General features: G+C 38.2%; 1 long non-coding RNA gene across 1 annotated transcript; it reads left to right on the plus strand.

Moving 5' to 3' along the window:
• The first annotated feature begins 8,249 nt into the window (after window positions 1–8,249).
• LOC120412788 (uncharacterized) lies at window positions 8,250–8,695 on the plus strand. The gene is made up of 3 exons (XR_005604865.2): window positions 8,250–8,393; window positions 8,457–8,527; window positions 8,588–8,695. It is a non-coding gene; the product is annotated as an uncharacterized LOC120412788 (long non-coding RNA).
• Window positions 8,696–11,104: the final 2,409 nt, after the last annotated feature.

An 11,104-nucleotide genomic window follows, 5' to 3' on the forward strand; every position in this document is an offset into this window, starting at 1 on the left:
TTAGTGGCTTTGGTTATGGACGCTCCCTTGAAAAGTAATTCATAAATGTTTGATTATGGGGTGTAAAAGTAAATTATGGACAAAAAATACTTTTTCGCTCGTAGGCTGCCATTTACACCAAAACTAATATTTCTTCAAATTTCTTTCGACGTTCCATAGGGATTAAGTTGAACTACAATGTCCTTTCATTAGATTTGGCCAAAATTTAGAATATTCCCAGAATCCAGGGCTGTCTCATTGTTCCCCACTCATTTCAGCCCATGGGTAACAATGAGACACTTTGATTTTTCTTCAATAAACTTTTCAAAATCGATGTAAATCTTTCAAAACATGAATTAAAAATGATTTTTGGCATATTTATAGAGTTTAAACTTCATTTAACCAAAAATACTAAGTTATTTGGTATTAATATATGGATTTTACAAAATTTAAATATTTTTTAGTATAACTTTTTTTAATTAAAGTTTCATGTTGGCAAAATCGCTCTAAAATGTTCAAGGCATGTCACCTGCAATGGAACAATACAAAAACATGATGTTTTACTTGAAAAATGTTGATTTTCGTAGAGTGTCTCATTGTTCCCCAGCTGTCTCATTGTTCCTGCCAAGTGCGTCTACAATGAGACAGCTGAATAACTCTGGCTGTAGATGTCGGATCGATCTCATATTATGGTCAATGTTAGAACAAACTAAAAGAAAGAAAATGCAACAAAAAGCTCATTAAACCATACTGATGAAAAAATTACAAAAATCGCTGAAAGTTGAAAACCAAAAGTGTCTCATTGATGACTACCCTACCCTAAGTCCTAATGAAAACGCCTATCTTTTTGTAGGGCTGTATTTCAATTTATGTGCATCAAATTTATTGCAAGCCAGTACGGCTATATTTTGCCATGCTCAAAAAGAGCCATGATTGAAAAACTGACTATCCTTGCAAGGCTGTATGTAAAAATAACTCAATAACTGGAACTTTTTTGACAAAATAAAATTTCAAAAATAACAGAAAATATTATGCAACAAAATTTTGTAATCTAATGACTCTTTGAAATTTTAACGGAAATATTTATAAAATAAGGATTTGACATAAGATGAGACTAAAATCAGAGAAGATTTTGATCTTGTTTGAGAATATCTTTACACAAAATGCACACATAAGAAGCGTCATCAGTCACCTGTCAGAATGTTTACCCAAGGATAAGATCAGCCAACATTTGCTTCTGCAAAGATTACATCTTGCCGCTAGGTAGCCACACTTTTAAAACATTGCATCTTTCTAACAGCCACACCGACTGCTTTCAGAGTGATTAAAAGGTGCCAACACAAGATGGGAGATGTGCACGATAAGATCTTGCGATACCCCGTAAGCATTCAGGGCGAACTACTTACGGGTCGACGAGTGCAAAAGCCATAAGGTAGAAGGTTTTAGAATTATTATTACTAAAATAAACATTCCAGCATACGATAGGCGCTGCAGTTGAGAAAGCTTTCACATGTTCATTTCCTGCCTGGCAGGCAGGTTACAACCGTAAGGAGCCATCAACCGGAAATGGCAAAAACTGGAGGCCGTACCAGCTGAAAAGTGTCTCATCATCATCATCGTCGTCGTACAGGAACCGCGAAGGCTGTTTTGCTCATAGTTTGCTATCGCAACAAAACATACCTACTTCCACTATGATATCGGAATGATATTTGGGTAATTCTCTACCAACTCACACGAAATCGGGAAAAGTTGCCCCGACCCCTCTTCGATTTGCGTGAAACTTTGTCCTAAGGGGTAACTTTTGTCCCTGATCACGAATCCGAGGTCCGTTTTTTGATATCTCGTGACGGAGGGGCGGTACGACCCCTTCCATTTTTGAACATGCGAAAAAAGAGGTGTTTTTCAATAATTTGCAGCCTGAAACGGTGATGAGATAGAAATTTGGTGTCAAAGGGACTTTTATGTAAAATTAGACGCCCGATTTGATGGCGTACTCAGAATTCCGAAAAAACGTATTTTTCATCGAAAAAAACACTAAAAAAGTTTTAAAAATTCTCCCATTTTCCGTTACTCGACTGTAAAAAATTTTGGAACATGTCATTTTATGGGAAATTTAATGTACTTTTCGAATCTACATTGTCCCAGAAGGGTCATTTTTTCATTTAGAACAAAATTTTTCATTTTAAAATTTCGTGTTTTTTCTAACTTTGCAGGGTTATTTTTTAGAGTGTAACAATGTTCTACAAAGTTGTAGAGCAGACAATTACAAAAATTTTGATATATAGACATATGGGGGTTGCTTATAAACATCACAAGTTATCGCGATTTTACGAAAAAAAGTTTTGAAAAAGTTACTTTTTGCGTTTCTCTTTGTTTCGTCGTCCGTGTCTGTCGCGGGTGACCATGAACGGCCATGATCGATGACGACCAACTTTTTCAAAACTTTTTTTCGTAAAATCGCGATAACTCGTGATGTTTATAAGCAAACCCCTTATGTTTATATATCAAAATTTTTGTAATTGTCTGCTCTACAATTTTGTAGAACATTGTTACACTCTAAAAAATAACCCTGCAAAGTTAGAAAAAACACGAAATTTTAAAATGAAAAATTTTGTTCTAAATGAAAAAATGACCCTTCTGGGACAATGTAGATTCGAAAAGTACATTAAATTTCCCATAAAATGACATGTTCCAAAATTTTTTACAGTCGAGTAACGGAAAATGGGAGAATTTTTAAAACTTTTTTAGTGTTTTTTTCGATGAAAAATACGTTTTTTCGGAATTCTGAGTACGCCATCAAATCGGGCGTCTAATTTTACATAAAAGTCCCTTTGACACCAAATTTCTATCTCATCACCGTTTCAGGCTGCAAATTATTGAAAAACACCTCTTTTTTCGCATGTTTAAAAATGGAAGGGGTCGTACCGCCCCTCCGTCACGAGATATCAAAAAACGGACCTCGGATTCGTGATCAGGGACAAAAGTTACCCCTTAGGACAAAGTTTCACGCAAATCGAAGAGGGGTCGGGGCAACTGCTGTGTGAGTTGGCGGAGAATTACCCATTTGATAGCATGCATCTCATTTAGGCTTGAAGAGAAAAAAAAGCAACTTGTATTTTTTGTCCTTCCAGCATGAGAAGTGGAACACATGGTTCGACGAACAAATGTGACATCGCAGTGTCTCCTCATTTGTGGTGTCCTTTTGGAGAAGTAGATGTGCCCGTGACAAATGGCACACGCCAAACCGGGAAATGGTTCATTTTTCGGGGGAACCTGCCGCAGCAAACGCACGTACGTGTCCCCGCCAGTGAGGACACATGCAGCAAACACACATGGTAAGGTCGACATGGAGAGCAAATAGACAAACTGTACGACATGTTCAACAGAAAATGAGGAAAAAAATACAAAATAAATATTAATGAATGTGCAGCGAGGAAACCGAGAGCTGACAAAGTGTGTCACCCACAGAAGCTGAAGCGGCTGCTCCGGCTGGCTTTTTTGGGCTTGAGGAACCTCGCGCGACTAAGGGGTCGTTGTGAATTAAAACATTTGTTTATTTTGTAAACAGATACGTGCCTGCCGGTTCGGGTGATGGTTATTAACGTGGACTAATTTATGACAGAAACATGCTGGATTGTTTCTGTGGGATAACGGCAAGATGGCAAGGATTTCAAATATTTTTCTTGAGAATCATGTTGATCTAAAATAAACTAAATTTCACCTTTCCTCTAAATGTGTCTATCTTCTTTTAGCAATTTTGAAGAATTTTCAAAAAATTATAGCTGCCTTTTTCCTTGCAAAATTCCTAAAAACTGGTAAAAAAATTGAAATAACAAGCCCAGGTTTCAGCATTTGCATGGAAAAAGTATTTTAAAATGCATTCTACACTAGTTCAGTTGTTTTGCAATCATTAATTTCCAAAAAATGAAAGATTTGAAGAAAACAAATAAATTAGCAAAACATAAAATAAACATCGAAAATTTTTAAAAATTCAAAAGATTTTTAAATTAACTCAAACTTGCTAAAAGTGATTCTAAACGCAGTGAAACGCATTTTGAATTGATTTCAGCTGATTGTACATAAATTTTTATTAAATTTTTGAAGGCTTTTGAAAAAAATATTTTTTTTGCCCCCTGATTTTTCGGGTCAATTTTGAAGGGGGGGGAGAGATAACAACTTTAAATAAAATAAAACCAGCCTAATCACAAATATAATTATAATTCTTCCATCGAATTCTACAAAACTGGTTTACTGATCAATTATCATCTAGGTAATTAATTTTCGGCAAATAATGAAGAGAGAGAAAAACACTACTCAACAAATAGGAACAGCATCTAACTCCAGCCAATGTTGCCATTTCAACACATTGACGTTCAATTACAGCTCATATAAGCGTTTTCAATTGAAATCGATGTTTCTAAAGATATAAACAAAACAACTCATATGAAAACAGATATAAAAAGATTTAGCCAAATAAAACATACATACCCCTTAAAATTAAATTTTGACAGCTTTTCCAAAACTGTGGAATCGGAATCGAACTTGAACTTGAGTCTCTGTCCATGTCCATATTACTATGCAACCTAGAATTACGTGATTTGTGCAATAAAAAACACAACCAGACAAGTGACTGAAACGATTCTGACAAAAAGGTCAGCAGTCACCAAACGGCCTCCTTTCGCAAAAGCGAGTCCTTTCCATTGCGCCAGGACATGCCGGAGCGCGGTCACAGTGCGTGCGTGCCCCGAATGGACAAACAGCTTTGAAGTCGTTCCGGCAATTCCTGATGAAGCTGATGAACGATATCGTTTGGGACGTTGTTTTTTTGTTTCGTTCATTCTTCTCCCGTTGCGCTCAAAGGAACTTCGACCCTCGGCTCGTTTCTAATTGAAATTAATTGCTCAATTTTCTCTGGGCAATCCGTTTGGCACGCAACATTCTCCGTTGGCGGTGATTTGCGGGCTGTGACACGCACCAAGTCAACAACAAGCAGAGAAGATAAAATAATGCAAAATCAGTTCTAATTTATGTCTGTCACGAGCCCATTGACTTAATGCGGGTCGACAGTCGAAAAAATAAAGAAAGAATCTCGGGTTTATCTTACCCTTGAGAGCAGAGATGGCGAAATAAATGGGTCTTAAAATGCGCCATTTTTTCGGCCTCGACCAGCTTATCCTCATAAAACGACATTATCGCCACTGGACAGCAGATCATTACTATCGCCAGCATCCGGTCCAAGCAACTGTTGCACCATTTACAAACCCTCGGATTTCCGTCCAGTAGCAGTGACCACAATATTACCCCTCTGGTAAAAATTACGCCGCAAGAGATTCAAAGCGCCAAGTTTTATCTTGGTGGCGCCATACGCAAACTGGAACGCAGTAGTGTTTCCATTTGGAGGAAGTCGCAGGATGCATAACTTGCCGCCAAATGTTAACTAGCAGCACGTGCCGGATATTACGTCCATAATAATAATCTTCACCCCATGATAAATGGTTCGGAGGCGGGTTTGGCTCAACCTGGGAAGATGTATTAAAAAATGTAAGAAATGAACTCTTGAATAAATAGCATAGTGATAACTATTGCAAGAAAAACTGTTTTTACCGTTTTTCATTACAAATAAATGCTTAATTTATTCAAAGCTTACAACTTCATAGAAGAAATTTAAACTAGAAATTTCTATATTTGAAAATCCTTTCGTCAAAGTACAATTCAAAAATCTTTATTGTGATGTATTGTATTTATATTCAGATTCGATATTTATCATTGCAGACTTATTTCACACTTCACAGTTCCTTACTAGTTGTCATTCATGAGATTTTTTAATCATTTTTATATTTCAATAGGATCATTTTAAAATGCATAAAATTCTGAAATGGATGCCTATGTACCGATATATAAAATTTAATTTTCTTTTTTTAATTCTAGAATTTAATCTAGAAATACTGGTTTGACAGTAATCATAAGTTTAACTTTCTTAAATCCTATTTCCAGAAGAAGTGGAGCAATCTTTCCCCCATAAACATCCATTTCCCCAACTGGTCCCGGCCAGTCTCTGCTGGATACACGTTCGACAAAATGCAGTTCAGTGGGGAAGTAGTACCATGCTGGCTGCTGCTGCTGCTGGCACTACTTCTAACGTTGTCGAGGTGTGCAAGTCTAGTAACAAATAGCACACGCCTTTCAGGATACTTACTTATTCATTATGACTATTTGTTTTTGCTTTTCCGAGTACACAAACAAAACGACTAGATTTCGTCCCATTTCAGGCGAGTCAGTAGCAGTGCTCTCACATTTCTGTGCAACGAACAGTCCGTCCATGAATGAACGTCCTTAAAGACTACGACGACGACGACGATTCCGAGGATTAATGTCGTAGCCTACATTTTCTTCTTGGAGCGCATTATCTTGTGCGGTTCTCTAGTCCGGTCCGGCTCTTCTATATCCCGGAAAAGGGATAGGAAATATATGTGCTTTTGCTGTTTTAGCTGTTGTCTGAGGCTACCGGATTCTGCGAAAAAGGACCGACGACCGGGTCCGAACCGAGAAGGACGTGAATGCCTCGGAGACATGTGAACCCAAAGGAAAGTGGAGAAAGGACGAAACAGTGCAGTGCTGGGCTGGGAGACGCAGACAGAAACCATTAAGATTGGTCATTGCTGGCGACATTAAGGAAATTTAGCTGTCTGCTGCCATAATGCTGCTGCTTGTGCTAAGGCTGCTGCTGCTTCTGGTGTTGAAGAGAAGTTTAAATATCAGGCGATAATAATTTGGAGGAAATTGCTAATTTATATGGGGTTTTAAGCCGTCGGTTGCTGTTTCTATGGTTCTTTGGCTTGACTTTATTTGCTGATGACAGGAGAATAATGATTGCAGTTTCTCATACTTTCCGAACTATTTTTGACTGCGCAGAGCTAATTGGAAACTATAAAAAAGCCTAAACAAAAAATAAAATACATACATTATTCAAAGCTGACAAATATTAATTAAATGGTGTTCACTTGAAACTTATTTAATATCAAGATTATTTCTTTGGTTTCAGAAATCCACAGACAGATTGTTAATGCTTAGAGCAATAAATGATGTAATTCTATTGGACTTTTAAAAAACATCAATTCAAATAAAGTCATAAAAATACTTAAGTCAGTATAAACAACAATACATATTACATTTGCCAAAACACCACAAATTACCCTACCAACTGCTACAAACTCCTGTTACAACTGTTAGTTAATGAAACACCTGCCTGGGCCATCACGCCGCAGGTAAGCGCCATCATCACCCTCGTGAGCGTAGGCAAACGTTTTGCTCGACGATATGTTTTGCCAAGTCCCTTCTATGCTATTGTTCGGACGAGCGTATAATACGACACTAAGCTGGCTATAAAATAAAACTTAATCCGCATAAATTGCATTTCGATGAGTGGGGCGCTTCTTCGGACTTAAACGATGATGGGGGAAGCTCTTTCGTAACTTTCATTGCTGTCATTTATGATATGTGCTATGGTACCATTTGAAATCTTTTATTGTTAGAAAAGTGTGTAAGCAATAAAATGATTATTCGTTCTGAAACAACATTTGAAAAGAGTATATAGATATTTTGACAGCTAGAACCATTCTGCAAATTCTCAGGCTTCAGAAAACTTTCCACGATATTCATAGTGTGAAGCAATAACTGGCCTCTTCAGCTACAATTTAACAATTAAGGTTCTGTTAGATAGTTACATACTGCCAGCGATTTTGCAAATCAATCCTTTGCCTTATAAAAGCACATAAGCTCTAAAGTTTTATTTTTTCTCTATAAAAAAAACTTAAATAATAATCGAAGAATGTTATGAAGAAAGATGAAAAAATAAAACCTGTTCAAAGTGTAACCTATTTTTTTGAAATTTTCTAATTATAAATAGGCAAAATGTTTTTTAAATCACTTTGTTAAGAATTCGGCCAAAACAGTGAACGTATGCCTTTTCCTGAAAATTGCTTTATTTTGCTACATTTTCGTTATAACTTCCATCAATTAGAAAAAAATCAGCAGATGATAAAAATTAATAAAGTTGTATCATTCTTTCACAATCCATTGCTTAAGTATTTTCAATTGAAAGTTTATTTTTGGTACAGTTTATTTTAATTTTTTTCGCAACGACTGTCAAATTTCAGTTTTCTTCATATTTGGCTTTTCAGTCCGTCGAATAAAAGTAACAACCGTTTCCCTTCGTTACCGACGTTTCGGCTTATATTTTGAAGCCTTCTTCACTGGATCACTACACGCATTACACAAACACAGAAAAAACCCCAAACAAAATAACACAAACACACAATAAAAACAACCCACCCTACAGTTAGCTACAAACAGTTGTGCAGTGCAAACTACCAAACAGTAAATGTGCAAAACAAATCAAAATCCAGGACAAATACGTTAGTAATTACACAAAATATCCCCCCCCCCCTCCTAACCAAACATATTCCTAATCCCAACAGTGATGTGCAGGAACATAAACAGACGGTTTACACATATGACAAAACAAAACTTGACAAAGAACAACATCCTTGTAAGTACAAAAAACACACGACTAACACAGAACAAATAGTAATAGCACACTGATTTTTAGTGATCCAGTGAAGAAGGCTTCAAAATATAAGCCGAAACGTCGGTAACGAAGGGAAACGGTTGTTACTTTTATTCGACGGACTGAAAAGCCAAATATGAAGAAAACGTTTATTTTAATGTCCCCTGATTTTTTGTTAGCATTTCAAAAAGGGGACCGGATTTCCTAAATATTTACTACATATTGTACGTAGAAATATTCGATATGTAACATGTATGAATAATTTGGATAATCTCAGCATTGTTATTTTAGAAATAAATTAAACTAAATTTGAAAACCAACTTCTGTATGTGATGACGCTTCCTAAATCAACCAAACAATTTCACTAATTCCACTTGCGAAGATCATCCACAACTCGTAGAAGAAATATGAACTCCACCGAACAGAACTCCACTCACTCACTCGGCTGCAGGTTTATTTGTCTTTCCCGGCGGCTATGGTCCGTAATCGTTCCGTAAGTGAGCGGGCAACAGCTTGAAGACGATCCGAGATGTGCATTCTCCCCGAGGGACAGTTCGGACAACCAACCAACCAGCCAATGCAAATGAATAATCTCACGAATGACTGCACTCTGACTCTGGGACGAATATGCATTTGCTGAGCCGAGAGAGTGAGCATATAATTTATGTTTGGACTATTATGCTGCACTGCATAAGACGTAGGCCCATATGGAAGCTGACGGACAACGACGACGACGACGACTACGATCTGCCCAGGCTGGGGGAGATCTATGGTCTCTAATTAGAAGCAGCTAACGAAGCTAAGCGGCCTAAGCTGAATTGCTGAGGCCTGGGCCACTTCTGGAATGCTTTCCGCTTCCTCCAATAGGCAACCGACCGACCACCCGCCCGAGCGTAAGCAAATAAAAGTAAATTAGGCGTTGTTTGGGCATATAGACTTTATCATCATCACCGAGGCGAATTGGATTAATTGGACTCAATTCAGGGATGGTTCAGGCGGAAGCATGATGTTGGTTTGGGGCAATGAGGAATTATATGAATTTCGTACAAATTTAGCCAGCAATTTGTGGGACATTACGTGGTGAGGTTTTCCTGGCATTCCTCGATTAAAGCCTGAAACAGAACCGTTTTTCAGTTTCTTCACCTTTGCGCGTTGGCGCTAGACCTCGGTGAGGTAAAATCTCGCCCGGAAAAAGTGGGAGCCTCCCACCAAATAGCGTCTTTAATTTGATTTTATTGCCCGAAATTGCCCCAAACAAGGCTCATAATTGATTTCCATTTTCACAGAGGCATCGGTTTGTTCTCTCTTGCTGATCAATAATAAACATCGTAATTGTCTCAAATTACTCGAACTCCCCGCGCGAGAGAATGATTACGCGCCACCGTTCTAATCGCATGCGGGGGGAGATGTGGAAGAATTTTCCGCCAAGTTGCTGGCCCGACTGCAACTGAGCAGTTCTATGGAAATCAGATTTTGGTGAATTTTCTTGGTCCGTATGATCTGATAATGATAATAAAATATTTTTTTTATATTGTTAAAAAGATTTATTTTGTGTCAGTCAATATTATCCAGCTCATGAAATAATTCAAGCTTCTATACTACAAAAAAATGTAAAGGAAAATGGATTGTAAGCAATATGGATTTGGAAATTTTCGCTTGTTTTAAATTATGGACTATGTTTGAAAAAAAGTGTATAAAATGTCCATATCCAACGTTCGTTTTGCAAAGAATTCCTCAGCAACTGCTGACTTCCAGCTTCCAACTCGGTTCGCGCACAGATCAAAGGAAATCCCATAACTCGCACACAGAACGACGGCCAAAATTCGCCCGTATACAGCTATCTGGCCAAGACCTCTGCAATCCTCTAGTTCCAATTATGATTCAAATGAGCCCAGTTGCGCGCGGCAATCATCGTGATTTTCGGGCCCCCAAATCGCTGCCAAAACTGAACACCGCGGAGCCAGTAGCCGCGCGCGTAGTTTTTCGAACTAAAGCTTGTTTGGACTCGACTCTAATGATATGATTAGTCGTAATTTTCCTAGTTCTGCTGCGGAGTTTTACTGCTGGCGCGAGTTTGGGAGGAAATTTTCTTCCTCCAAGCTCTTCGTGCCAGGTCAAAACTGATAATAATTGCTGCAGTGAGGGGGTTTAATCTCGGCAAAGATGGAGAAAGATTGTCTCGAACAGATGCCCCTGAAGAGTATCCAGGGGAAGGTGAGTTCGGCGAAACCACGGGGAACTGACCAGAAAAAAACTGCTGCCTCAGAGGAGCCTTCGAAGAACTGGGTGCGCTGTGGAGGTCGTTAGGTTTTTCGGGGAGGCTGATGATCGATTTCCCGGATCTGTAATTATCGGAAGCGATTTCAAATTGAACGAAGGCAGCGCACACTAACGTTTGGGCTCTTGCCAAGGGGACGCATCTAATTAGGCCGTAAGTGGGAGGGTACTTGCCACTGCCAGCACGGATGTGAAAGGGAGGTGGAAATTGTGACTTAATAGCTGATACGTAATCAAGCTTAAAACCTTAAATTTGTTGGTAACAAATTCAGTTATTGATAG

Source organism: Culex pipiens, chromosome 2 (genome assembly GCF_016801865.2).
Source record: "Culex pipiens pallens isolate TS chromosome 2, TS_CPP_V2, whole genome shotgun sequence".
NCBI classification, from domain to species: Eukaryota; Metazoa; Arthropoda; class Insecta; order Diptera; family Culicidae; genus Culex; species Culex pipiens.